Genomic DNA, 26,067 nt, shown 5'->3' on the forward strand with positions numbered 1-26,067 from the left:
GCGGCACCGTTGGCATTTGGAACTTTATCACCTTACCGATTGCGCTAAACCGCCGAATGACATTGTTGTGGAATATGCCTAACTAATTTGCAATGGTACTATCAGTTCCAACTTTCCTTCCATAATGCTTCTGAAGAGCTCATCCGAACATGACATCGATCGGTACCCACCGGGCACAATTTGCAATTCTATGTCACTAGAACAAAATTTGATATACAAACGGCGAGTTGTGTGTTAATTCGACACTACGTGGGTACCTCATCCTGTTTACGTGACATTAAACATGTGTCCTTAGTCCATCCCTATGTTAAGTTGCTGAGGTGAGTTTTCTACCAGACGTCAAAATGGGACATTTCGTTCGCACCAACCTAATAAAACATTTAATGTTGTTTAATATATAAGCTAATGTTTATAAATATGAAATTACTCACAAGTAAGGGACCATATGGTTGTCGCGCAAATCAGACGCAGACATACGGCATCTGATTGAGCATGAAAAGATATGGAGAACACAGAAATTTAAGGTGCTAAGGGCCATAGGGAGCGGAGCGAGGAAAGAGGAAACATTGAATGTCGGCAAAATTGAAGAAAGTCAGGAGTGACGGGAAAAGTTAATTTCTTGCAAACAGGGGGAAAAATCAACCAAAAGAACGAAATTTAACATAACAAGGGCATCAAGGACGAAGAAAGATCATAATCAGGGTTGCCATCCGGATCGCAGTGTTGCCAGCGCTGCATAACATTGATATGGAAGATATAGCACAGTATAGCAATTCATGCACAAGGAAAAATACTAGTAACACAAAAGACAATTGAAAAGACTCTGTACACGTGCGTAAAAAGGTTTAACGATAGTCGTGAGTAAATAATGTACATGAGGGAGGACAAATATAGACATGAAAGTGAAGGGGGTACACATTGCTTCCACATATGTATGTTCTTGTTCCTTAACCCAGTGGTAACTTTCCAGCGCGCATGGTCGCTGAATTCCCCAATGTGAAAGCATATGCAAGCAGATCACCGAATATGACCAAACTGGATTTGCAATTGCAAATTTTCCTGGAAGAAGTTTTGTGGCCCGATCTTCAGGGTAAGGATCGTGTTTTGCTTTTGGTTGACTCCTGGACTCCAAACAAGGATGACACTCTTTACAACATGACAGTTCCTGACGGTGTTCAGTTCTACAAAAAGCTGATTCGTCCAAAATGTACAGGCCTTATACAACCTGCTGATGTGTTCTTCTTTCTTCCATTCAAAAACATGGTGAAGTTCATCACAGATACGTTAGTGTTCTCCAGTATTAATGTGTGGCAACGTGAGAACTTTCTCCGCCTTCAGTCATTTGTTCGTTACCAGTTTTCCTCTAGGCGATTCCAAAAGATGATACGCTTTGCGTTTTTCAAATGTGGCTACTCCAATGAACATCCTGGACAGTTTGAAACACCTTCCGCATATTGCTTTGAAAAAGGACTCACAGAGGAATGCTGCAGAGACGCGTGTGACCAGCTTGCTTTCATCCTTTGTCACCACTGCGAGAAATGTTTGTGTGTTGACCACGCATTCATTCGTGATCTTCCGTCAACTGCAATTAAGCTACAAATGGTGCGTACTGTTCTCTATTTTCCTCCATTTGTATTCACGCGGGTGTAACATACACTCACGATTACGTTAAACCTTTTTACGCATGTGTACAGAGTCTTTTCAATTGTCTTTTGTGTTACTAATATTTTTCCTTGTGCATGAATTGCTATGCTGTGCTATATCTTCCATATCAATGTTATGCAGCGCTGGCAACACTGCGGTCCGGATGGCAACCCTGATTATGATCTTTCTTCGTCCTTGATGCCCTTGTTATGTTTAGTTTCTTTCTTTTGGTTGACTTTCTTTCCCGGTTTGCAAGAAATTAACTTTTCCCGTCATTCCTGACTTTCTTAAATTTTGCTGACATTCAATGTTTCCTCCTTCCTCGCTCCGCTCCCTATGGCCCTTAGCACCTTAAATTTCTGTGTTCTCCATATCTTTTCATGCTCAATCAGATGCCGTATGTCTGCATCTGATTTGCGCGACAACCTTATGGTCCCTTACTTGTCAGTGAAAATAAATATGACACTGATTTCTTTCAGAAAAAGAAAACATCAGTAAATTGAAATACGATTAGTTTCACAAATGTATCGAACATAGTCAAACAAGTGAATATATGATTCCTTAGTTACGCACTAAAATATCATTAAAAATTATAACCTTATGCTAATGTTCATGTTAAAAATACTTTTATCAAATGTCTATCTTAGTTAGTCTTTTGGAAGCCTATTATATTGGGGTATGTCCAAAAAATCATGTAATACTCTTTAGCTTTACATAAGTCAATTATAAACCTAATTTCTTTAACCGATTATTTATTTCTCTTATCAAAGAAAAAGAATAGTGTTATTTCTTATTTCATACATTCTTCTCTTGTAGCACGTAATGTGTTCGATATCTTTAATAAACTCCTAATATCATCCTTTCAAATACTTATGACTGCCATTTTCTCCAGATAGTTGAGAGAATGAGATTTTTAAAACATTTTGTTCCAACTTTATTTGTTTTTACAGTACTCGGTCATTGAGTACAGGGTTTTATTGGTTTGTTCTTCTTGACTTCAGAATGGCCACTGGGCAGAATTTCTCGAAGGAAAACTTCAATCTGTTACAGAAGAAACTTCTTTTTCTGATGTTCTTTTTTTCACACTTACAGCGTGAGATTTAGAGGCGTGGAGAAAATCTTGTCCGCCGGGATTTCCAGAGCTTACGATATGGAAGAAGTAATGCAGTTCTTTTCCACCGAAGTATACTGGCGGCGGAAACATGGCAAAGATTCAGTAAGTGGAGATTCCTTAGTTGATAAAAAATTACTTTTCCTTTTCTTATTTTTCTGCCTTACTAACATCAAGAAGAAGAAGAATTCTAGTAATATTGAAAACTGATACTTTGTACGTGTATATTAAGATTTTATACTTGTAGGTGACATTCAATCATATTGGTTTGTATATGCTTATTGAGAGCAAGAAGCTAAAAACCAATAACTGTTAACATATAAAACATATGTAAAATTTGAATTCAGAACTCTTAAGGGGAATATACACGTCCGTGTTTTGACTGAATGAGATTCTGACTGTATATGTACAACTCTATATCTTGCTACATGTATATTTCTTACTGAAGTTCTAGGAAGTTTGAAATATTTGTTACGCTAAATGCATTATTCTATTCAACAGAGTAACGGAAGAAGATTCTCAGGTTCATAACTTATTTCTGACTCAAAACGACCTAGAATTCAGTATTAAATACATATTTAAAGTTACATAAAATTGAACTTATAATAAATATAAAAACGAACTCTTAAATATTGATGAAATATATGACTTGAAAATATATATGTTGCATTTTATTTGAAACTACCACAAATTTCACGTCTCGGGTTTGATGTTTTTCATTAAATTAGCTATGTTATTCGAAAAATATTCCATTATTTGAAATTCAAACGTGCATAAAAACAAACCATATCCTATAAATTTACATTATCCGTGATGTACATGTTTCTAATGTATGTAAAATTTACTAACAAGAGATATCATTTTATACAAAATTCAGTAGGTAGTAAGCACATGGGTATACTGAATAGATGACGCATTACGTTTCAAGTAAAATATTTGAAAGTTTGAATTGTATGAGAAATTATAACAGAAAATTTTATAAAAAGCGTATGAATATTTGTGTCCCTAAACTTTAGCATTCACAATATGAAGGTATATTGTATACAAATTGATTGCCACATAACGATCTTACATCCACGATTACATCCACTATAACGATCTTAACCTTGTATGAAAGTAATTTTCAAATTGAAGAACGGAGATCCCCACAGTAAAGATTGTGTCCATCTTACTAGTAACATTATAAACAAAAACAACGTACATTAATAAAACAGTCACTCCTCTTAATAGCAATCTTTTCTAGTAATTTCTTACGTAAATATACCTACTTAATATAAACCATTAAAACTAAGACTTTAAAAACATTTTACCAACATGGAATACACAAACTAGTAACTAGTGCTATTATTTTTGAAATGAAATTCACAAAAATCTATATTTCCTGTTGCATATCAATTTCTCTAGTATAATATATCATTAGGAACAGTAATAGAGAATTTGACAGCAAATTGAAAGGGAATAATATATACGTAGATTTTATAACGCACAATATGTACAACGAAATACAGCGAAAATATTTTGATGCCAGATTTGAAACACCTAATATCGTTAATACAATATCTAGATTGGATTATTAATATTTTCTAAGTGAAATTAAGAAGTTTGGACTTCTTGTTCGCAAATTTGTTGAAATAAAACAAAAATATTTATAATGCTGTATATTTATTTTCAAATGTTTCCTATATGTTCGCATAATAGTCTGAAATCACATTCGTTTCGCATGTTAAGGTTCACGTTGTTTCATAAAATTTAATACAAATATTAATATTAATTACACATTCCATTTCTAATCTTTAAATAAACTTTAGTTCACATATACACTGCTGAACGCATATATTAACTTCTAATAATATTTTATTATTTGAACTGGATGTTTAGTCCAATTTGCATATTATATTTATAGAAGCTCCTAGTGTTCATCTAGAGAGACATGTTAGCACGAGTCATGACGTTCATATAGGTATGATAGACAAACAATAGTTATAACCAAGACAATATATATTGATAACGTTCCGTTATATATGTTTAATATTTGTAGTAACATTAATTTACGAATGAGAACAATATATTGGAAGCTCAGTCTGTATACCTTATTATAAACTTTTAATCTGCATATTGAAGTTCAGAAAGTAAATGTAATTACAGCAACGACAGGAAGTTGATTTATAATTTAATATTAAATATAGTTGAAATAGATGTTAAAATATATTGTTAACTCATAAATTAAATAAATTACGTAATATACTTAATTAAATAATTTCTAATATTATAAGAAATACGTATGGACCACTGTGAATTACGTCGTCAAGGTTACAGATCTTCCGATGCCATTGCCCGGCCACGTAAATTAAACACATATACCGGGAATAACATATTTTTGTATTTATATATGCAAATAGAATATTGAAACCTTGAAAAAGTAGCAGTAACATAAAGCAACAAACATTTATCACACATACATGAAAATTACATATAAAGATATACTCATTGTTGGATAAAGCAGTTTTGCACCGCTACCCTTTGAAGAAGAGTGTAAATATAGTGTGTAAAGAAATACTGTTTTTTATTGCTGCAAGGAATTCTTAAAATTTCACTAATTACTAAATAGCATTGAATATAGTAAAATTTCCATTTTTAGCGTATTTATTTTTAAAAAATAAGGAAACTAAATATTTCTTTTTTCATCCACGCTCATGAAGAAGATAATTTCGAGTTCAGCAGAAATGTAAATAAATGTGTAGTCACACTTGCTTATGCTTTGATTGTGTATTTCTTATTATATCATATCACTGAATTTAAACCGTTCATTTTAAATGTTTAAATTACTGGTGTACAACAACCATTAAACATGAGTTAAATCTTCTTCACTTGATTAATACAACCCAAATCGAAAGGCATACTATTCATATCTGGTTAATTTCATTAGCAATGAAAATGTACTCTTTCATAAAAATTTTTCTTGTCTACTCAACAAAAGTGCACTATCGAATTGATACACATAATTTTTGAAAGGTTAAAAAACATTCCGAATTCAAGACTTAATAATAATAATTTTACCAAAATTGAACAGTTATAAACTATAGGAAAAATTCCATACACGAAAACCAAATATGTAGCTTACCTCTATAAGTTTTGTTAAGAACACAATAAAATCAAGTTTACCTCTGTGACTAATATGTTCTCTATGAGGATATACGAAACAACTTGGACCATACGCATTTTAGTTTAGGGGAATATAGGTTTTCTCAATGTGAAATGTTTACTGAACACACAGTATACTATATGTGTGTATACTGTGTGTATACTCCAAGTATGAAATAACTTTTTGCAATTGAATCGCTGATTTGAGAAAAGTCATAAGTTAGCCATATGCCAAAAATGAGTTGACATGCAGCTTTGATTCTTGACGAAGAGCTACACCATTGGGTTGTGATATGTTAGAAGTCACGCTAATAGTTTGTGAAATATCGAGCTGCAACAAGTGTCCCTGAGTTGAGAAATGTCATTGACTTACGGCTTATTGACATTATTGACTTATGACTTTTCTCAAATCAGCAATTCAATTAGGAGTAGACTTGCTAAGATGCTTGCTAAGTTGATTCTCTATATTATTGTACTCTATATGCATATATTTGCGTCTGTCCAAAAACTGCTCTTTTTAGTAAAAGTTCCAATAAGTGACATTATATGTGTTAGGATTATATCAATTCAAGTAAATGCTTCCGTGGATTGAGTTGACATCGGAAATTGTTTTATTAATACAAGAAACTCTACTTAACAAAAAGAAAAGAAAAATACAAAAACAACAGCAAAAATTTTTAAGGTGCAATACGAGACCAATTACAAAATGGTCCAAAAATCATTATATGTTTTTCTAATAAGCAGTTACTGTACTGTAATGCCGTACTACAGCATGTACTGTAATGTTGTGACTATGTGGATGAAATACAGATTCAATTAAAGAAAATATTCTAAGATCGGAGTTTCAGTAAACAGCACTGTCACTTCAGCTCATAAGAAGATATCTATCGTTAAAATACATAAAGAAAATACTTCTTATCATTGGAGATATGTATAATATCAAATAAGCTATCTGCAACTTGTACTTTTAAATTATATTATTGATGATTATATCTTTGACTTCATAGATATTCTGAGTGGAAATATACGATAAGCATTGCTGTAAGGAATGCTAATCCTATGCTTCTGTCCCGCAGTCAATCTTTGTCAAAAATAAACACACAATCTCAATTACCTATCTATTGTTGAGAATATGGCCGATATGGTCTATCATATGCAACTCCTTAATATTACAATGCTTCGATAAATAAGGTTATAGGGAAGGCCTGCGGTACATCAGATGACGGACATTTAATTAGATGATGTGTGGAAGACCGCATTGCTTGTATTTGTTATCTCCTAGTTTAGTGTTTAGTACATCTTAATATAAGTGATACTCAATTACCTCAAAATTCTTAGTCAATAGCACCAAAAGTTCAATGTGTTTACTAATAACAAACCTCAAATGAGGAGCACCAAAGTTATGAACAATATAATTGAACTAGAAAGAGGAAACAAACCAATTACAGTTCTATGAATCAGAAACAAAAACAATAAGAATTTTCAATAATAACTTTGAAAATATTCAGATACATAATGAAATAATATTCAATACGCTAGTTATACTCAGAATACTTCAAAAGCGAAATAGAAATATGATATACATTTTCGATCTTTTTCACTGTTCCTGAAGAAATGTTTACAGAGCCGTTGTACAGTAGGTAGATTACCAAAAGCTTTCAACTCTAAGTCAATTTCTCGCCCACATGACCACGTGATCGATTCTAGCCATTTGCCTGAATGTGAAGCAGGTTAATTTTGTGCAGTGGCTAATATGCGGCAAGAAAATCTCGTTTAAAAGTCAAGAACTTAGGTTGGTTAGAGCAAAGAGAACAAAATATACAATCTCATTCTCTTGCAGAAAAGAAACTCCTGATCAAATGCTATAGAAAAAATCGTTTATTCGTTCATACTTTCTTTAAGTTTTTCTATTTCAGTTATAAATTTGCAATGTCAACAAAATTTACGTAATGTATACAACAGTAAATGAAACTGAGATTTAAGACTTCGTTACATACGTTGTATCGCACAGGTTCCCAATTTTTTTTAGTTAAATTATATGTATCAATGAAATAAGGAATAAATGTTATGTACTCAGAATAACTATTGAAACAGCTAGTTACTACTTTATAAAATGATATCTAATTTTAAAGAACGCCGAAATGTACTTATGTGAGTAAAGTCGTATATAGTAAAACTGAGAAAAATAATACTTTCAGTTGGGAAAAATGCATCACTTTTTTGTAGACTGATTTCAACTTCAACAATAGTGATAGTGGATAAACCTAAAAGATAACATGTTATGTTTGGCAAAACTAGGAAATTGTTTAGGAAAGCTACTCTGGAACATTTTCTTAGGTGCGAATTCAGCCTCTTCTCTTGACTAGTTTCAACTCTAAGCAGTAGGACCAATTTAGAAATCTTAAAGAAACATAAAGCATGTTTGAAGAAAGTCGCATAATTTTTGGATTGTTATCGTTAATTTCTTTCTAGAATGCAACGAATTCAATTCCTTGTTTACGAGTAATTTCATGCTCAAGCAATCTAAGTAATTCCTCAGGCAAAGAAATTGGTATGTGAAATACAAATCGGAGAACTTTTACATAATTTAACATATAGCAGATATATTTTTATATGGATGTTAATTCATTCCTTAACCCGGGTCATGTGTTGACTTGTGACGCGAGCGGTCGACAGGTGAGCTTTTTATAGCTTTTTGTGACTCCATATGGAATTTATTTTGAACACATTTCTATAAGTTGACATTTTGTGATTTATTATTATTATTATTATTATTATTATTATTATTATTATTATTATTATTATTATTATTATTATTATTGCAAATAAAGTTATAATGGGTTTCTATAAAACCATTTCTTATTATAAGTTGTATCTATTTTTATTATCAAATTTTTTTCTATCAAACCACTTTCTGTTATCCCATATACAACCCTCTTAGTTGATTATCAGTATTACGTAAAATTACATTTTCATTGTCATTATCGCACAAGGATTACATTTTTAAAAATATTTACATAATCATAGCGGGTTTTCAGTATATGTTTTTCATATGCTCATATTTGTCATATCTTAAGGTTGAAATTCCTAATGAAAGGAAAAATATATTAGTGTAAACACTCTGCTTATATCTCTCGATATATAGGTATTTCTAATAAGACACTGTTCCACTCCATTTCTCATTACTGTCTTCATGTCATTCATTACGCTTCCAGCAAATGCTGACAATAACTTTCCCACAGATTGGCACTTTACAAATAGCACATCGTATAGTTATTTTTTCCCGTTTTTTTTTTTTGCAAGCCACAGCTAAATCTGCCTCTTGTTGTTGCCCATGATCTGAGAAAAATACGCACGCCTTCGGTCGACAGGTAAGCGTGGCGCTCAGAAATTATACATAGTCGCATATATAACGCCAATGCTACTCCAGCTGAGGAGAATGAAAAGGTGACATTTGACTTCCACATACTAGACACATCAAGAGACAGCTAGACAATGCCTCGGGTCAGTAACTTCATAAGGGCGGCTACCAAACAAAATCAAAAACAAGGGTGAGCGCTGCGCTCACATGTCGACTGTTTCCGGGTTAATATAAATTAATTGTATTATCAATCGATGAGCATGATTTTGTAAATTCTCAAAAAAAAAAAAAAAAATAAATAAATAAATAAATAAATAAAAATAAAATAAAAACATAGTATTTAATCAATATTAATCATTTTCCTCTTTTTGACGTAAGTTATTGTGAAAAAATATGGTAGTTCTATTTTGAACATTTTTCTTACTCAAGTAATGCAATCGTCGCATCAAATTTACCTGGAATTAGATAAAGTATAAGGAAATTAATGCGGAACTGACGAAAAAACAGAAGACCCTTAATGAATATCGTTTTGAATGGTAAAAATTCGCTTGAATTATGGTAGTTCTATTCTGTGTGGTAACATATAGCATTGCTTTTGCGTGTAATGCGTACATAAAACTGAAATTTATATTGTATTCTGAGCTTTGACTGTTTAGTATATGTCTTCAGTTAGTTTGCTTCTGTATATTTATTGACTATAATGTTCCACAGTTGTTGACTTGCAGGTTAATGGAAAAATAATTCCCAACATTATAAGTTGAAACAGGACGGTCCGTATATATTATTATTCAATAGTGTCATTTCAACAACTTTAGAAATCAGTTTCACTTATTCTACATTAAAAAATGAAAGAAAAAAGCATTTCGTTTCGGAGAGAGTAAGTGAAACATTACCTAAAAAATTGTAATTATTTGCACCATATTCAACTGCACGTAATCGATAGAGCCTTTTATTACATCGTAAATCTCACATTGTGAACTTCGGTTTATGCAGTGTACCAACGGGGTATTAACGTCTATATAGTGTGTGCTGCTTTATGTAAGAAAGAGTATGAGTTCGCCATTCACACATTCATTTGATGGTGCTCATTTATAGCTATATCGTGCTATTCAATCGTCTGGGCTTTTATGCAAATGAAATGAATTTGCACAAAAGCGAGAGATAAATATGAAATCTCTAGACTAAACCACAAAATTTGTTATATGTTTGCGACCAATAAGTTAGTCCAGTCAAGTGAAATATATTAAGAGTGTAACGTTTTTGATTTTACATAAGGGACAATTACAACTAGTTCGGGAATGTTCATATGCCAAAATATTGTTCTGGCTATTATCAAAAAACGCTAAGCTTTCGTCACTATAAAAAAACTTTTAAGCTTTATTAAAAAATGTATTTGATGTAAATGAGATAGCATTAATCGAAAGAATTATTCTTGATCACTGAAAGAAATATGTATTTTGTCAGATCTTATTTAAAGACTACGATGGTAATGTTTCTATCAGCAGGTGACAAACATACATTCGGGAGTTAAAAGAAATTGAGAACCTGTTGCTAGCAGCGAAAGAACAGCATAGTAACAGCGCGCCCGCGCCCACTTCGTCTGCTTATGGAAAACCATGAAATAAGTTCAACGCATTTCTTCCCCGATTTGTAAGGCAACAAATGAAATTTCAAAATATTGCTACGGCCTTCTGGACGTAGTTACTTTCTGCAAAACCTCGTTCATTCAAACATTGATGAATTCTTGCATATTAGCCTTAACATTTTTCAGAAGCTACTGACAATATTCATAAGTTTCAACTACAGCTGCGTAAAATGGTGTTTCCTGTATCAAAAACATGCGATATATATCAAGTTTTCATCCTAAAATATACATTTATGGAAGGTCATTAATTGTTCATCACACAAATGAAAACTTGAACGCAGTAGCTTGTGACATGAAAGACACAGCAGAACAGGCAATAAATAGTTCTCAGAAGTCTAAAGGAGAAATTATTGGGGAAACACACCACAAAAATTATGTTGCATAGTGGGAGTTAGTGTATACCACGAAATAATATAAATTTGTATTGTTTACCTTGAAACGACAGAAGAGCTGGTGGTTCATCACGAGGTTAAAGGAAATCTGGCTCTCCAGCTGCATACACATGACTTACTTCTTACTAGTTCATACTACAATTTCCTTCAATTCAACTATTGACATTATGAAGCCTAACAATTATTTAACTAAAGAAATTGCTAGGAACATTCTAAGTATAGTATATGTTGAAGTTTATTTTACTACTGTACTTCTGTATGAAGATGCTAGAAAACGGCATGAGTGAGTTGTACCTCAGTACACCAATCACGAATACAATCTAAAAACACATTGGTACCAAGCATTTAGGCCACTGTATCTGTGCCACATTACCTTGTAATCATGTATTCACTGGATGTGACATTACGATAAGATTAGAACGAGAACAACAGAAATGAAAACAAACTTCCATTCTTATTTTTACTATTTTAACCAAACACATCTATAATCGAACGAGCGCTTCACAGAAGCTCAAGAGTTTCTAGTTAATGTTCTGAAGCCAGGCAACAACTAAAAGACATTCAACGAGTTGAAATATTTCTTATTAAGAATAGTTTAGTGCAAGCTCTCACTAACTTGCCTCGTAAGTCAAAATCACTGCAAAGCATCTGTTGCGATGTTCTTATGTTGTGTACACCAGCTTTCCCATTTTAAATCCAGAGCTGCAAATATTACACCCTCCCAGAGTACGTATGGTACGACAACTGTGGTATACTCATGCCAACACAGTTCGTTGTAAATCTTCCCGCTTCCATAATCACTACTTATGAATGCAAAACCACTTGTATTACAATGAAATGTCCCTGCAAGCGATGTAGTAATTTATGCTGAAGCGCCTGCAAATGTGATGCTGCATGAATAAATAAAGTGTAATATTCTCATAAAATAATATAGAAATAACTGTAGTGCATAAATCATTTATAATTTTTGCCTAATAATTTTTTTTTTATTTTTTTACATGTTTTGAAATATACAGTACTTTTTAACATTAAGTCTGACTAAGCAAATTTGATCTTTTTACGAATATTTCTAAGCAATTGCTTACTCCATCAAAGTTTCCTATTTAAAAATGATTTTATGGATTTTTGTCAACAACTTTAGTCTGAAGTGTTTTTTCAGTAAGTGGGTAAATTTTGGAAATGCAGCTAATAGAATGCAGGCATGGTTGGCAGTGGCGATACTTTTCCAAGTTGGCTGCACACAAAGTTATTTTATGTCCAGAACACTAGATACCTATCTCGTATTTTGAATATGTTTGAGTGTATTCTGATTATATCTGAAGAGAAATTTTGTCCAGCATGACTTACCTACAGGGTTATTGCCAGCAACTAGACTAACATCGGTTTGTCAAATTTCGTTTCGATGACACAACATTACAAAATGAGTCCCATCGGTACCACCTCTTAATGTTTGGATGAGCTCCTCAAGATACCCTTGGAAAAGTGTTCGTGGCATTGCAGATATGTTAGATAGATTACACCTTGCCACTGTTGTTCAGCGGCACCGTGCAATCAAAGGTAAAGGTTGAACTCATGAGTGACATAAGTTAACACCGGCTACAAGAATTTTACCTGAAAGTGCTCAGTTCACTAAGTGTAAGGAATAACTGGAAAATTTTACAGCATTGAACTGTCGCTTCAGACAGAAAATAGATCTACTATGACAACTGAAATTTTCAGGGCAATAATTGGATTCTGGTCAACATCCAGACTAGTTTCATAAATAACCTTTGCATCCATAAAAGGTGTCCTTGCTGGTACTATGGTTAGGCGAGGTGAAATCACCCATGCAGATCGTCACAGTGCTGAACTGAATGAAATACATCACAAACTTGTCTGTAAATATGCAGCAATGAGCAATATATATTTTATCATTATGTTGCACGACAATAAACACTTACATATGGCTCTCAATTGATTTTGGTGTATAGTATATGCTCTCAATTGATTTTGGTATGAAACCTTTCTTCACTCACCATATCCCGCAAATATCATTCCTAGTGACTACCATCTTTTCCGTGCATTTCGATTACGTTTTGGAGGAAAGATCTCTCATGATCGGGCATCCAGACTTTTGCCACCGAATCCATCGTTGACTGAACGATAGTAAAACTAGTATGGCTGCAGACTTTTTGATTGAGTATTGAAGTTCTCTTTATTTTCTTCCGTTCCTTTTTCTGGGCCTTTGAAAATTGACGTACTTGGGACGGATATTTCATTTGCATCAATCTAATGCAATTTTAGTAAAGATTGAGGGTGGAGATGGCATCTATTCTTGGAGTGCTAGACCGATCATAAAATCTTTTCTCATTAACCCCTTTTTTTTACCACCAATGCACTACTGTGATCAATACCGAAACAAATTATGTTAGGTTTCTGTCTCTTTCAGCTATAATAGAAATATCAGAACGGAGATTGCATGAAGGTAGGGAAACCTAAATTCAAGAAGTCGCTTTGTCTATTTATTAGGAATCAATATAAGGATAAACGTTGAAAGTGGGAGTTAGATTTCAACCATTATAGTGATAAGATTAAAAAGTGTTTTTTGGGATGCTGAAGGCAATAAAAATTCTCTCTCTATCTTTTATATTTTTTTCTTTACCGATTAATTTTAATACCAAAATTACAAATAGTAGATTTAAAATCCTTTCGATTGGAAATAGGTATATGGATGGAGATAACTATTTTCGGGATTCTAAATTCATATTAGTAAAAATATTCTACCTAATTTTGATATTAGTAATTAACTGAAACTCACCAAATTTTCAGGGCTGAAAGATATCCTCTATCTTACAAACCAGAAGGCCTAGACCATATGTTCACACAACTTTTTGGCTTAGTATGATCCCCTCTTGCACCTCTCAAAATGCCTTCAGTTCCTCATGCATGTGTGTGTATGTGTCAAAGAGGACAACAATACAGAATAAAGAAGGTTTGAAAGATTATCTGAGAACTTGTGTAAGGGTAGGAATCGACCGCGCAGTCTAGACACTTAACATGGAGACAAAGTAAATGAGAAGGCTAATGGGTTTGCCAATATTTTGAAATAAGTTAGAGAAAGCGCTATGCAAGATGTGGAATGCAAAGGCATCTGAAGTAGATATTATACCAATTTGGATTGTTAATGATTTGGTGGGGATAGTTTCTCCTGTCAGAATACTCTCTAACGACATTCATATGAATTGAGAAAGTTAAAAAGAGATTTTTCGATATAGTAATTATATCAGTGGCTAAGAAGTTGAATACAAAAGGATGTGAAGCCCACTTAAGTAGAAGTCCTACAATGCATAGAGCAAAAACTATGTTTGAAGTAGCAATACTGAGCAAAAGATTGTATGGAGAGGAAGTAAAAAGAAAGAAATGACACAGAAAATATTAACGATATAGTCTCTATGGAGCTTCAGTGGTGATTCTAATGAACTCAGCAACAACTATGAAAACAGGAAGGGGAAATAGGTGGCTAATGTTTGGTATCTATCTAGTTTTAGTACTGAAGATACGAAGTAGAAGCGAAAAATAAAAAAACAAGGAAACAAATGACGAAGGGAGCATATTGAAGAAGAAAAGTATAATTTGCACTCCTTTAAAAAAAACCGTTAAGAAAAACTCATTTAATATTTCAATTGGAGTAATATACAGTACTGCGCAAAAATATGTACAGTAAAACCTGTCTTCAACGGACCCTTTATTAAACGGAAAACTGTCTTAAACGGAAATATTTCACGGTCCCATGAATTTTGGAGAACAAAACGTGTAAAACTCTCTTCGTTAAGCGGAAACTGTGTTACGCGGACAACGGAAAGAAAAATAAACATTTAACGGAAAATTCTGAGTTCCGGACTACAGCGTTTAGAAGATGTTTCGACATTCTGTGAGACATATACATTACACTGTCTGCGATAAAATGTTCGTTCTTTTGTTAAATATTTCTGGACAGTGTTGACCTTCCCCAACCACTACTCATATTCACCCCCACAAATTGTCCTTAATCCCCGCAACTTAATCAAGAATCATACGGAATGTCGGAAAGAAGAAAACGAGATAGAGGAAGAAGAGGAATACGATACCAAGTTCCAAGAAGAGTGTAGAATAAATACATATCAAGATTCTCTCAGAAGTTTAAAGGAACTGCAAAAATTTGCCTTACGAAAAAATGATTCTGATTCATTTAGTATAATTCTCAGCCTAAGGTGTATGCGGAAAGTCAAGCAGCAATGTACACAGAAAACCCTGCTTGGCTATAGAAGAATAAAGAAAACGTGTGCATAGCGTATTTTGTATTCATTTTAATTTTTTTGTGTATTTATTCGTAGAAGAAAGAAGTACTGTAATCGAACAATGTACGTACAGCAATATATTTTCTCAGTATGCCCCTTTATAAGCATGTATTTTTTTTTTTTAAGAAAGGAAAGGTCTACCTCCACTAAGCGGAAACCTGACTTTAACGGAAATTTTTCCAAGTCCCGCTCGATTCCGCTAAAGACAGGTTTCACTGTATTATATTTTGCAAAATTGAAAAAAAAAGCTAGTTTTTCAAAATATGGTGTGTATGGCACCATTTCTTTGCTACTGTGCAGGTTCCATAGAAGTTAGGCAATGTTATAGATTATAAGCTGGAAATGGGCCGCCAACATAAACGTCAGCGTCAGCCACAAAGATGTTAAAGAATTGACTCCAGTGACGAACTCAACCGAGATAATCGTTCTAGCTGTCTGTTGAGAAAAAAAAGGAATTCAAAAATTCGTTTTCGTTTAAGAGTTACCGTGTGGAGTATGTTCGGATGGCCAACATTAAAGGTCTTGCTCTCTTCTTTCTCGTATTCGGTGTGTTTCTCATTTCATTAACGATTCAGTGTGTTTTTAAATGCTTCACTCAAGAATCTTTCTGATGAACGAAATTCCTATCTCTGGCTTCGATTCCCGGTGGAGAAACTCAGTCGAAAAAGTATAACAATCTTCTCAGGTCAACCATCCTGAGAGATTTTTCTTGGGTTTTTCTCATTCACACTAGGCAAATGCCAAAACGGTGCTTAACATAATGGTCCCAGGCTGCTTCGCTCCTTCCCTATTCCTTCCTCGTTCTCTAATTCCCCGAACAGTGTGATCGCCGAGGGACGTAGTCCCTTATATGTGTGACGTGCTAACATGGCGATAGACGCCGAAAGCCCAGCAATCTAATCCCTAATCCTTAACCTGCAACTTTTATCTCAGTACTTTTGACTTTTCTCAAAGACTCAATGGTAGGAAATTTCTTGACGGATCACCTAGTGGGAATAATCCTTAAGTTCCACTGGGTGATCGCAATACAGTAATAAGTATTATAGAATTATGTTTGTTAAAGCAAAATGGCATCATATTTTGGAACGACTTTATCTGTATCTTTCCTTCTGCTAAAAGAGTAATAATTACTTCGTAAAGTAAGGTTCCCAACACATTGGTTACGAATATTGAATTTCATGCAATTAATTCATTATCTTCGTGAAAAAAATTACTACGTAAGCAGAAATATTGTGTTGGGAAAGCAGGAAAGCAAACAGATTGCTGACTGAGAGCATTTTTCTAGCTATGCTCGAAGAGATTAATTCTTGTTGATATGTATTAATTCATTCTTTTATTCGTGTTTTATATCATGAATTTCAGATATTCATGTTTTAAATCATTTGTATTGGTCGGTAATAATTTCTATTCTATGATTTGCTATAGAATTTTCTATAAGATATGCTGAGATACATATACATCTAGGAAGTACCGTATATAGACTTTATGCACAATTTAAAGAGCATTAATTTATTCTGAAGTATATTCAACTTTGCTTCTAAAATTAGGATCGATCGTTTTATTCTGACTCATAAGTTGTTGGTGCTAAAGTATAACCATAATATAACAGTAATATTGCTTTCAGTTGTGATGTAACTCACATGAACACACATTACCATTTTTACTACCAACAGAAGAAAAAGCAAATCTTCTTGTACTTCACAAGGAGGCAGTATCATTTAGTGTTAAAAATCTATCCGCTATGGTTCATATCAGCATCTTTTTCTATAATAGATGTAACCTCACTATCTACAGAGAAGAGCTTTTCTTTCGCTGTACGTACGCACAACGGAAGGCTTCAGAGGAGAAATTTCTTGCCATTGTGTTTTTGAAAAAGGTCAAAAGCATTGAGATAGAAGTTTCGTCCAGCAGAAAAGTTCTTGAGTAAAGCGTTTGGAAACCCACTGAATCATGAATGAAATGAGCAAAAGACGTTGTAAAAGAAGATGCAATGACAGCTACTACTGTGGAAGATGTTCAAAAAGAAAAAGAGTCAAACCAGTAAAATAGAGTTGCTCTGAAAAAGAGATCGCAAAGGAACATAAAAGGGATCGATCTATTTAATAGTACGTAACTTCTGCAGGCAACGTTTTCTGAGTGGAAAGAAGTAAAAAGTAAATGTATATATAGAATAATCTGCTTTGCTGTAAATTTTAAGTAGATAACGTAAAGAAACTATTAGAAATGTTATGGACTATTCAACCTCCAAATCCATTCCAAAAGATATTCATTATGTGCATCATTTTTATATTTAGGTCAATTAAGGTATTATTTTATAGTCAAAAGACGACCAAACTGTTAGGCAAATAATTCAGAGAGTGTGAAATACTTTTTTCTATAAATAAGACAAAGCAATTTATTACTTAAATACGCTTTATGCCTTAATAAAAAGATCTTCCACATTTCATCTGATACAGTAATTAGAATTATAGTAAGTATGCACTAATTGCAAATTTGGAGTGAACCTTTATTGATTATTTGTAGAATATTTTAGTGCAGCAGCTGTTTCCGTGAACGAACACATAAAAATAGTTGAATTTGGCATATCAGCGAAAAGCATAATGACTTAGAAAAGTTGTGCTCGCTGAAAAAAAAATGAAAAGGACTTCTATTTTCCATTGTTTATAATGAGAATGCACATAAATACAATATAATTTTGAGCATTAGAAATAGGGCGAAGCTCTTTTTTTTTTCTACGAACACAATTTTTCAAAGCTATTATGCTTTTCGCTGATATGCCAAATTCAACTATTTACATGTCGTGTTCGTTCACTAAACCAATTGATGCACTAAATAAGTCTATGAATAAGCACTAATGGTCGATCGATTCGCTCCAAATTTGCAATTAATGCATACTTAATAGGTATGAAATAACGCAAATTTAAAGCGAAGCGATCGACCTGTATTGATTATTCATAGAATTTTCTAGTGTATCAATTGTGTTCATGAATGAACATGACATGCAAATAGTTCAATTTGACGTATGTTCTTTGAAACAATTAGAATCGAACAAAGTTGACAATTAAATATTTGAGAATACATGAATTACATGAATTTGAGATTACTCATGAATTTTTATTATTAAATTTTTTAAACTGAATGTATCGCATATATTTATCTTGTTTTTAATTTTATAAGTCTTTAACGACGTAGTGAGTGAAGTCTTGGAAACTATTTTTTTTATTTAACCAGACAGGTTTGTTGTTGATAATACGTAGCATACTATCTTTGGGAAACAATGACCCAATTAGTATGCCATCTATTGTGCATGCTCTTGATAAAGCAACGTACGTTAGACCGAGAACAAACTCCTTGCTACTAATTTCAACTATGGCTTTGTCTACAGAGATCTTGATTTTAACAGGCAATATACTTGAAGCCTGTTTAAGCAATTGAAGTCGTGGCTTCCATAACCGCACAAGTCCAGCTGAAGAGATTTATACAAACTCAATAAAAACTGAATATTTGTTCGAAATACTTTGCTGAATAACAAATGTCACTAAATATAAAAAAATATCAAAGTTCACATTTCCAACAAATATTCAGTTGTTATTGAGTTTCTCAATATCTCTTCAGCTGGACTTGTGTGGTTATGGAAGTCACGGCTTCAATTTTATGCTACTGAAGTAATTGTGTTTCTTTTATAAGGGTAATATAATTCATTAGCCTAAACTTACAAGACAAAATAATACTCTACTCCTTCAATATTTCCACAATACGCTGCACAATCCAATATATTTCAAATTCAGATTAACGGCGTTGTAATTACATCACTCTTCAAGTAAAGATTCACAGATGGTTCCTCTGTTAATTCTCTTTTTTTATAAGTTATTTTTTAATAATGGACGAAAAATTACAAAATCAATATTTGAAATTTGTATCAGTCTATCACTTAGAACGTGTATGACTGAGAACTTGTTCATTGCTTCGCAACACAATGACACATTCTATTATGTTGTAATTTATAGCTATGTGCACATTTCTACCAAATAAATCCGGCTCTGTATATACTGTATGTGCGTAATGCGATCGTGTTGCTGCCACAGAGGAAGAAATATGCCAACGTGTTTCCTCTCGACGTTTCTCCCATTGTGCGCTTGTTTCAATGGAGGCACAACCAACTCCTGTTTCCATGTCCAATTTTGCAGATGCCCCCCATTGGAGATATTCACGATACGCCACTTGTGTCGCTACTATTTTTATTGACTTCTACACATACGATTTGTAGTTCAATTGTTTGTTTGTGCATTATTAGCTGAGATAAAGGCCTGCTACGGGTAGTCAGATACAAGTCTGCAAGAACGCCTCTAGCGGCTAAATGGGAAAGGATATGACAAAGTTTGTCCTCTAAAAGTTGCATGATATTTAATGTCCTTTCGAACGATTCCAACAGTTATACCACTTTCCATTTCAAATGTTGAAGTTTCCCCCCGTTGGAGGTATTTACGAGACGTCCCTGGTCTCGCTACTATTTTTATTGCATTCTACACATACGATTTGGTAATGATTGTTTTTTTTGTTTGAAGGCTCTACATGCAGTATTAGCTGCGATATAGGACTGGTACGTTCTTATTGAATCACCCTGTATATATATATATATATATATATATATATATATATATATATATATATATATATATATATATATATATATATATATATATATATATAGGGTGTAACAGCTAGTTGTTTACAACACTTGGGAGGTGATTCTGGAGATGAAAACAAGGAAAAGTTTTTATGTAACACAAAGTCGAATACCGCATCTATCCGGATATATGGGCATCGGAATGTTTGAAGAAATGAACGTCCACTTGGAATTGTGGCAAAACGATGAGTCATAGAACTGCGGCGACAGGCGGCACACAAAGAAGCAGTACGCAGAGAATCCAAAGGTACAGTAATCGGTTGTAGTACACTAAGGGCGCAAGGGATTCCCCAAAGGAAGAGAGGGATTTACATATTTTTCTGAAGTATATATGGACCAAAATAGACGAAATGTACGGCTTGACTGTAATTCGCGCGGCATGCTGTGATAGATGTTGATAGCATAAGCTGATTCAAGATGGTGGACGAAAGGTGATGTACCAGGTTGCATACCCATATAGAGTTTAGGTGAGTTTGAAAATGAAATGAAATCTTTGAGTTTTACGTCCCATGGTTATGCCGGTTAGGCTAAAGGAGACGGTGATAATGAGAGATGAGTGAAATGGTGGAATGAAGAAAGTGGGAGGAAACGGGAGAACCCCGAGAAAACCCACGAGCACGGTGTTTGTCCACCACAAAGTTCACTTGGCGGGGGCTGGGATCGAACCCGGGACCCCAAGCACCAGAGGTGAACGCTCTACCACTGAGCCACCGCGCCCCCCTAGTTGAGTTTGAGTTTAACGTCCCTTTTCAGCAGCGAGGCTATATGAGACGTGGGCCTATTGAGTAACGTGGAATCCGTACCACATGAGCTCCCGCCGGGAATCGAACCCGGGTCTCCCACGCTCATACCCACATAGAGAAGAAGTACATTCGTACACGAAGCATGTAAGTAACCACATTCGCAGTGATTGCATTACAAATATTGCACACTATTGTATGCTGATTGCAATAGCAAGAATATAATCAATTAGATAAAATCATTTTCACAGTCAGTACGCAGGCGTTCGATATCTTGCGGTGGCCACGCTGACTAGGATTTTGCAGTGTTTCTCGCTAGTTACACTAGGCAATGCCTGGACGACACCTTTCCTGTATCCCTGTCCCCTTTCCTACCCAGCATCGTCAAAGTAGGTGAAATGTCATGAAGAGCGTTCAAATAAATGAAGGTGGCCTACCGTCATTTTTCATAGCCAGTTTGTGGGTGAATAAGCGGACATATGCAAGATATCAGCTACCTGCAACAGGCATAAGAAATACATGCTTGAATGAACACAATCATTTTCATTGCACGAGTTACACATACATTTCGGGGGGAGATGACGGAGTGATACCAAAACACATACAAGTCTCCTATAGACAGGCACCGAACAGAAAAAGAAACAGCATTGATTTTTTTCTCAATTGTATCAAGCACACCACAGTTACAGAAGGTTTGTAGGCAATCCGCTAGAGGACTTAACAAACTAGATTTGTTTGACGCTTGCAGTGCTTCGCTTTGCAGGCAGTGTTTATACGGAAGATTGTAAGTTACAACAAATTATGTTCCTGAGTTAAAGTTGAACGAACGTGTGATTTCAAAGAATACAGCAACTGGAATGCAGTGCTCTGGTGTTAACTGAGGTAGTTTTTTTTTAGTATGTAATATCACGTTATGACCAGGATGACATATTTCTCACTAGCCTAGCTGGCTGATATCCATCTCCTAGGCAAGGGATAATAATAGCAGAGAGGCGAAGCGGTTGTGTAGTGATAGGTTCCGTCCGGTCCGTGACAATTATATCGTCTTTTCTGAACGGCTCGATCTTCGTCTTCGAGAAACTTGATCTTTGAGACCCGAAATGAATATTGGAAGAATTTGAGATGTGTAAACTCTTAGGTTTGAAGAGGAAGTTGTTGCGCAATACAGGCCCATCCTCAATCCAGCACATGCGGTATAGCCCAGACACTACACGCCAGTCATATAAGTCTGGCGCATCCTACATGGCGAAGCTATGCAGCCATTCAAGTTGAAGAAAGTACATGAGAAATTGCCAGAAGACTTTCTTCGCCGTTTGGACTTTTGCCAATGGTACTTATTTCACACTATCGCCACCCCGAACTTTTCAACTGTGATTTTATGGACCGACGAAACAATATGTACCAAGACGGGTGTGTTCAACAGTCACAAAAATCATGTGTGGGATGTCGAAAATCTACATGCCGCTTCAGTGCACGACCATCAGCACTGATTTGCAGTCAATGCGGCATATTAACCGACCATCTAATTAGGAATTACGTGTTGCCTGACCGTCTTCGTGATGACACGTACTTAACATTTCTCCATGAGGTTATACCGGAACTTTTAGAATACATGCGAGAAATGTGGCTCCAACACGACAGGGCCCCTGTGCATTTTGACCATCTTGTCAGAGCCTTTCTCAATTAAATATATCACGAGCGGTGGATTCGCAGGGGTGAACTTGAGCTGTGGCAAACTCGCTCGACTGGCATCACGCCGCTTGATTTCTTTCTGTTGGGAAAGATGAAACAACTTGTGCACGAAATCAACGTCCCAACAGCCCAGGATCTCATTGCCCGAGTTGTCGCAGTTTCAGCGCTTATTTCCGACACGCCCGGCGTGTTTGATAGAACGAGACAAAATCTGCTTCGTCGATATCATTTGTGTACCGGTATTGAGATGAATGGGCAATTTCAACACCATCTACAATGAACTGTTTATTTTTCTGTGCAGTAGTATTAGAAATATGTGTGTCAACTTCCTCAGATTATTATGGATATTGATACACCTTTTTGCGTTAATATTGTCCTTGTTTGGTATGTAGTGTTACCACTCGCTGTTTTGCTGTGCGCGCGTACTTCTTCCGTGTTTGGTATTCAACCACGCGAAATGTGTTTCGTCCGTTATCTTAAATCGGCTTATGCTATCAACATCCTTTAACCATGTCGGTCCCGGCGTCCCCCACAGGGAACATAAAATATGATGACATTATTATTGCTTTACAACTTTAAAATCTGACTGGCAACACTGAAAACTACTCTATCTATGATCATCCTCTGTAAACAGTTTTCAATATTGCCAGTCTGATTTTAAAGTTATAAAGCAATAATAATGTTGTCATATTTTATGTCCTCTGAGGGGGACGTCGGAACCGACATGGATAAAGCATGTCGTAAGCACTGCAGCAAGGTGTTAAATTTCGCCTATTTTGGTCAATGTATCCTTCAGAAAATTGCTGGTAATTCATTTATTCCTTTGGGAAATCCCTTGCACCCTCAGTGTACATGACCGATTACTGCAACATTGGATTCTCTGGGTACTGTTTCTTTGTAAGCCGCAGTTCTATGACTCTCGTTTTGCCACAATTCCAATTGAACATTCATTTCTTCACACTTTCGGATACCCGTAACTCTGGATAGTTGAGTTATTCGAATTTCTTTGTTTTCTTGTCTTGAAACACCTCTCAAGTGTTGTAAACAACAATCTGTTACACCGTATATATATATATATATATATATATATATATATATATATATATATATATATATATATATATATATAGGGTGTTTCAAAACAACTCCGACAACGTTTGGAAGGTGATTCCTGACACGAAGATAAGACAAAAAGTATTGACCATCCTGGATGCACAAATGCTTCCTTTCTGAGTTATAGGTTGCCGAAAACGTGAAAAATGAATACTTATACATGAATATATATACAGGGTGTTTCAAAACAACTCCGACAACGTTTGGGAAGTGATTCCTGACACCAAGATAAGACAAAAAGTATAAACCACCCTGGGTGCACAAATTCTTTCTTTCTGAGTTATAGGTTGCCGAAAACGTGAAAAAATGAACTTTAGAGGTCAATAGCACAAAAACTACGGGAACTATCGTAGTCGGGTCAAGACCTCACTTAGTAACTAGTATGTGTCCTATCCAAATATCGAAGCTTCAGAATCCTGTGGTACTTCTGCAACAATATTTATAGAGGTAGTTGGAGAAACTTCAAATTATATGCTCGTAGCCAAACTCCCTCTATGAAAAGTGTTTCGTGAGTACCCTAGGATTTTGAAACATGTATTTTTAGATAGCGTACATATTAGTTCCTAAGTGAAGTCCTGACCCGACTATGGTAGGTCTCATAGTTTTGGAGCTATTTATCTTTAAATTTAATTGTTTCGTGTTTTCGGAGGGCTATAACTCCGAAAGAAAGCATTTGTGCACCCAAGATGGTCTATACTTTCTGTCTTATCTTGGTGTCAGGAGTCACCTCCCAAACGTTGTCGGTGTTGTTTTCAAACACCCTGAATATATATATATATATATATATATATATATATATAGGGTGTCCATAAAATCCTTTGTCACCTGTAAAATTCGGAAACGGTGAAATATATGTAATAACGAGAAAACACGTATTTCATCATTTCAAAAGTACCACGTATTGAGAGAAACAAAGTTGCCCCAGGGTCCCAGACGGGGTTCTACTCAAAATTTTTAAATGGCGAGGTGGGTCAAGTAGTATATCGTTTGAAAGCTACTTGCCAAAAAAAGACGATGGATTGATGTTCTATGGTAAACCTGTACAAAATGACGGAAGGTCAAAATGTTAATATAGTTTGCATTGAAAAGTCTTTGGCCACCCCTAGAAATCTGAAATGGCTTTGCAGATATCAAAACTAAAAAAAACACGTATGTCATCATTTCAAAAGTACCACGTATTGAGGAAAATAAAGTTGCTCCAGGGTCCTTCGGATGGTCCCACATGGGATCAACGCAAAAGTTGTAAATGGCCGTTGGAAAGCAATTGTTAAAAGAAGGAAGATGGAACAAATCTTGCGGGTATACTAACCCTGTGTAATGGCGGGGAACTGAAAATGTTAACACAGCCTTGTAAAAGCAAATTGTAGTAATACTAATAATAGTACTACTGCTTGTAATAGAAATATTAGCAATAGCGTCAGAAGTAGTAGTAGGCACACTTCTACTTTAAAGAGTATTGTCTCAATTAGTAATGAAGGCATGGCACCCAGTTAATTAAACCTTCAATAGATGTGACTGTTTACATATCTTTTAGTTCACCCAATCCCTGTTGTGTCGGACACGGACTGCATAGCCGTTTCGAACCTGTATAATCTTCATTCTTTTACCAATAACTTTCAAACAATATAGTACTTGATCTTTTTCTATTTGTAAATTTTAAGTTGGACACCACTTGGGAACATGCGGGATTCTGAACAAATATTTGCACATTGAAAAGCTGCACTTTACAAATAAGGAAACACTCCTTTTAGCGTTTCAACATCTTATGTATTACCGTTTTGGATCATTCGGAACATTTTAACCATCCCGCCATTTCACACAAGGTTGGTATTAAAACATAAGACCTGTTCTATCTTCCCACTTTTAACAGTAGCTTTCACACGATATATTACTTGACCCCTATCCAATGGCTTTTGACATTGCCATTTCAAAATTTTGAGTTGGACTCCGTTTGGGACCCTCCGAGGGACCTTGGAGCAACCTTGTTTCCCTCAATACTTGGTACTTTTGAAATGATGAAATATAGGTTTTTCAGTTTTGATATCTGTTGAGCCATATCAGATTTCTAGGGGTGGCAAAGACTTTCCAATGCAAACTGTGTTAACATTTCGACCTGCCGTCATTTTGTACAGGTTTACTATAGAGCATCGAAACTTATTCCATATTTCTTTTAACAATAGCTTTTAAACGATATACTACTTGACCTCCTTGCCATTTGAAAATTT

The 26,067-nt window shown here is 34.8% G+C and overlaps 1 protein-coding gene across 1 annotated transcript in view; it reads right to left on the minus strand.

Annotated features, from left to right (window-relative positions):
* LOC145662702 (synaptotagmin-7-like) overlaps positions 1 to 26,067 on the minus strand; it is a 605,329-nt gene that overhangs the window by 331,619 nt on the left and 247,643 nt on the right.

Source organism: Thermobia domestica, chromosome 10 (assembly GCF_964235325.1).
Source record: "Thermobia domestica chromosome 10, izTheDome1.hap1.1, whole genome shotgun sequence".
In the NCBI taxonomy this organism is placed as follows: Eukaryota; Metazoa; Arthropoda; class Insecta; order Zygentoma; family Lepismatidae; genus Thermobia; species Thermobia domestica.